We start from the raw sequence: 5344 nt of genomic DNA, 5'->3' as shown, positions 1-5344 counted from the left end.
GCCAAGCAGTCACTGGTGGCCGAGCTAAAGGTTTCAAAATCATATGGATGTTCCAACTCTAATTCAGAACCCGAGAAGGGGAATGGAAAAGGGAAGCATATTATCGATGCAGAGCCCAATGCCATTGTTGCCACCATAAAGATCAAAAAGGAGGAACCCAAAGATCCAGAAGAGGAGGAGCATCTCTTCAACTCCTAGATGTGGGTAAGGGGAACCCCGCTACAATTCATTGTCGACAGTGGGAGCCAAAAAAACCTCATTTCAGTAGAGGTCATGAAGCGACTAGGCTTACCGACCACAGCACATCCACAACCTTACACCATTGGGTGGCTTCACTAAGGATGGGATCTTCGCATGAGCCAACAATGTCGCCTTCCATACAACATCAAGCCCTTAATGGATGAGGTATTGTGTGACATTGCTCCCCTTGAAGTTTGTGATGTATTATTAGGACAACCATACTTGTGGAAGTGACATGCTATGTATGAGTCAAGGCCCTGTGTTGTTATTGTTACTTTGTGAAATAATTTGTACAAGATATCAGAGGTAGCACCACCTACCACCATCTCTCTAGTTACTACAAAACAATGCAGTAAGTTCATTTCCAAAACTGGGAAATTTGTTTTCCTGATGATACACCCTTAAGGAAAGTAGAAGGCGGTGGCTACGACCTCCAGAAAGGGCCCCTCCATATGACAACTACAGATGGACAAGGTCGTGGAGGAGTATGAGGACATCTTCACCTCCCCCGCGGGGTTCCTTTGCACTGTTAGGTCAAGCACTCCATCGATTTGACCCTAAGTGTGCCGCTGCCCAATGGACTAATCTATCGGTGCTCCATTCTAGAGAACGATGAAATCAAGAGGCAAATTCAGGAGCTACTGCAAAAAGGTCACATCCGTCCGAGTTCGTCGCCCTGTCGTAGCTTGATTGTGTTGGTACAGAAGAAGGATGGGACTTGGAGACTCTGTATTGACTATCAGGCACTGAACAAGATCACTGTTCGTAACAGCTACCCAATCCCATGGATTGATGACCTCTTGGACCAACTAAAGGGGGAAAAATATTTCAGTAAGATTGATTTGAAGTCAGGATATCACCAAGTACCAATCGAACCCTCCAATGTGTGGAAGACTGCCTTCAAAGCCAAGGAGGGCCTTTTCAAATGGTTGTTTATGCCTTTCAGATTGACGAATGCTCCTGCAACCTTCATGAGGCTAATGGATGACATCTTGCGGCCATTCACCAACTAGTTTGTAGTGGTATACTTGGATGACAACTTGATCTTCAGCCAGAGTTTGGAAGAGCACCTGCACCACATCTGACAGGTTTTCCAAACATTGCGGCAACACAAATTATGTGTTGATTTGGAGAAATGCACTTTTGGCATGACCCAAGTTCAGTATCTAGGATACATTATTGATGAATAGGGGGTGCATGTGGATCTAGCCAAGATCCAAGTCATTCAGGATTGGCCATCTCCAACCACTCTGACAAAGCTCCGCAACATTCTAGGTCTTGCTAACTTCTACTGCAAGTTTGTGTTTGGATTTTCTCATATCACTTGGCCCTTGAGTCAAGTCACCAAGGGAGGAGCAAAAGAAAAATTCTTTTGGTTTGAATCTCAACAAAAGGAATTCACAAAGTTGAAATATTGCCTCTACTCGACACCAGTGCTCGCATTAGTAGACTTGCAACAACCATTTGAGGTTGAGACAGATCCCTCTGACTATGCTATTGGGGCAGTCCTTACTCGGCACGGGCATCCAGTGGCATATCACAGTGAGACACATTCAGACACAGTTCATAAGTATCCCACTTATGACAAAGAGATGTATTCCATTGTGCAGGCCTGCCAACAATGGAAGAATTACATTTTTGGGAAGGAAACGATCATCCACACAGACCACCGACCCCTGCAGTTCATACAAACCCAAGGGAAATTGCAGAATGATCACCATCAGAAGTGGTCCACATACCTGCAACAGTTCCATTTGAATATCAAGTATAAGAAGGGCAACACCAATAATGTTGCAGACTGCCTTAGCCAACCACCGATCATGGTGTTAACTACAGTGCTCAACTCTTATGGGGAAGAGACTTCTGATTGGCTACTTCTCTACAAAAGAAACCCAAAATTCAGCCACACATACCAAACACACTTAGAGGGTCAGCATGTTCCAGATTTTCACCTCTAGGATGCCCTGTTATGCCACCTGGGTCACCTTTGTGTTCCTTCAAGTGAGCATGCCAAGATGATTTGGGAAGCACACTACAGTCGGGTTGTTGGGCATTTTAGGGTCAAGAAAATAGTGGCAGTGCTGCAGAAGTATTTCTAATGGATGAATCTTCGACAATATGTCATGAAGTACATCAAATCATGCACCACCTGCACCATTTCCAAATCGACCATCAAGAATCAAGGCCTCTATACCCTACTGCCTACCCCTAGTCAAACTTGGGAATCCATCTCAAACGATTACATATCAAGCCTTCCTCCCACTAAGCATGGAAACGACTATGCTTTTGTGGTCGTCAAAAGGTTCTCGAAGATGGCCATTATGGGGGCCTACAAGAAGAATATCACAGCGGAAGCCACTGCTAAACTCTTCTTTGAACGAGTGTGGGTACACTTTTGGATCCAACATTCTATCATCTTAGATCCGGAAAACAGGTTCCTCAGTACATTTTCGTCCAGTCTCTGGTCAATACTGGACACCAAACTCACTAAGTCCACAACCTTCTATCCTCAAACTAATGGCGAGACGGAGGTTGTCAATAGGATGATCATACACATTCTGCGCATGTACAACTCAAAGCATCCACGCACATGGGATGAGAGCCTCCCCTATGTTTAGCATAGCTACAATCGGGCTCTCCATAGCTCAACTGGCCACAACCCTTTTCAGGTGGGCTTGGGATTCCAACCACTATGTCCCATTGATGTGGCCATGCCATTTGCAGCTACTCACGCAGATTTGGCTCATGTCCAGCCCGAAACTGATAAGGCAAACAACTTCATTAAGCACATCCAACATATTTTCCAGCCGGTCCATGACAATTTGGAGAAATCAAATGATAAGTATAAGCAGCGACATGATTAACATCGGGTGCCACACAAGTTTTAGGTGGGCGACAGATTCTGGTTGCATTTGTAAAAGGAATGCCTTACCGGAGCCTATCGGAAACTCAGACCAATATGATATGGTCCTTACACCATTACCAAGGCTGTGGGAGACAATGCATTTGAGCTCAACATTCCCCCATTCCTTATCTTGCACCCAGTGTTCAATGTGGACTGCATTCGGCCATACTTTCCACCATTACTAAACACATCCGACAATGCAGAACAACTCACACCCACAGAGTTGAATCCAAATTTCATGGAACAAGCTGCAACTGATTGGATCATGGCACACAGATCAAGCACACTCGCCAAGAGAATATCCAACTGTATCGAGTTGTCAAAGCAGGCCAACTCCTTCACCAGGGCAAGTGGCTCACCAGGGACCAAGTTTAGCAGAAGTTTCCTCATCTCATGGAGGAACTCAACGCAATGGGGACCATTGCTTCCTAAGGGGGGAGGAATGATCCAAGTGGATATTGGTGGCCATCCACCAATTCCACTTGGACACCCACCATTGCTTCTTTCAGTTTTTAAGGTTCCTTAATTGGAGCACAGTTTACTATTTTTAGCAATTTTTCCTGTCCTAAACTTACGAAGCTATTTTGAGGCCCTAAACGACGCTTTTTTGGAAATATACCACCAACAATTTTCTGCCTAAAATCATTTTCTTTTGTAGTCCTCAGAGAGATCTTTCCAATGGGTTATCATGTGCGTGAAATGGAGATAATATGACCAAGTTGTGACCCCAGGAAGTTAGCCGTCCAACTCACCACAATGGGGCCCATAAACTCTTGGTGTTACATCTCCTCGGGTTAGGATTTTGGTTGTTTAGGGTTTCCTCTTATTGTTCAATAATGAAAAGACCCTTGAGTCTCATTGTAAGGTAGTTCAGAGGCATGTAGCTGCCACATCTCTTCTCAGAGATAAGCTACCATCACCCTAGCTGGTTTATTTCCATTCTGTTTGTAAGCATATTTCAGTATTTTACATTAATGAAATGAAGTATTATTTCCATTGCATCTCTGTGTTTATGGTTATCTTTGTAATTTTTTGTGTTCCTGTTTAAATCTGGATTAATAGTAAATCTGAAAAGTGCATCTTTATTGGGTATAAGGATGGTTTAAAGGGTTATAAGCTTTGAAACCCAGTAACAAGGAAGGTTGTGTACAACAGAAATGTGGTGTTCATAGAGGTGAAAGATGTTATTAAACATGAAGTCCAACCAAAGGAACTTGAGAAGATAGGGTTTTAGCTAAAGGAGGAAGAATCAGACTCTACAGCAGAAGAGGAATCAGAAGATGAAGAGCCACAAACTCTGAGTGTGAGAAGATCAATTTGAGAAAGAAGGAAACCAGAAAGGTATAGTCCATTTTCTTTCTATTCAAATTTTGCTTTATCTATTACTGATGATAATCCCAAAACTGTGAAGGAAGCAGTAGATTCAGAGGATGGAAAACTCTGGAAAGAGGCCATGGTTGATGAAATGGCATCTTTGCACAAAAATGAGGCTTGGGAACTAGTGGAGTTTCCGGCTGGAAGGAAATCCATTGGCAGCAAATGGGTGTTCAAGAAGAATACAAATGCAAAAGGAAAGGTGGAGAACTACAAAGCTTGGCTGGTAGCAAAAGCTTATTCCCAAGTGCCGAGAATTGATTTTGGTGATATTTTTTCTCTTGTTGCCAAGGTAACTTCTATTATATTACTTTTATCTGTTGTTGTTGCTTTTGATTTTGAGGTAGAATAGATGGATGTGAAGAAAACATTTCTTCATGGGGATCTGGAAGAGGAGATCTACATGAAGCAACCTGATGGCTTTGCAGTGAAGGGTAAGAAAGAATTGGTATGCAAGTTAAAGAAGTCTTTGTATGGGTTAAAATAGTCACCAAGTATGTGGTATCAGAAATTTGATACATTTATACAGGGACTTGGCTTCACTAGAAGCAAAGCAGATCACTGTGTGTATTTTAAATTAATTGGTGACCGTGTTATTTATCTGGTCTTGTATGTGGATGATATGTTGCTGGTTGGAAATGACAAAAAAATTATCTAGTATTTGAAGACCCATTTTTCCTCCAAATTCGACATGAAATATCTTGGTGCTGCAAACTGTATTTTGGGCATGGAAATTAAAAGAGATAGGACAAAGAGGAAGCTCTGGTTAAACCAGAGGAAGTATGTCAAGACAATATTGCAGAGGTTTAATATGCAAGATAGTAA

This window comes from Pinus tabuliformis, chromosome 2_1, assembly GCF_031772625.1.
Source record: "Pinus tabuliformis cultivar Carrire ecotype Pingquan chromosome 2_1, CPIR1, whole genome shotgun sequence".
NCBI classification, from domain to species: Eukaryota; Viridiplantae; Streptophyta; class Pinopsida; order Pinales; family Pinaceae; genus Pinus; species Pinus tabuliformis.
The sequence above is the reverse complement of the archived record's forward strand: the minus strand, read 5'-3'. Positions refer to the sequence as shown.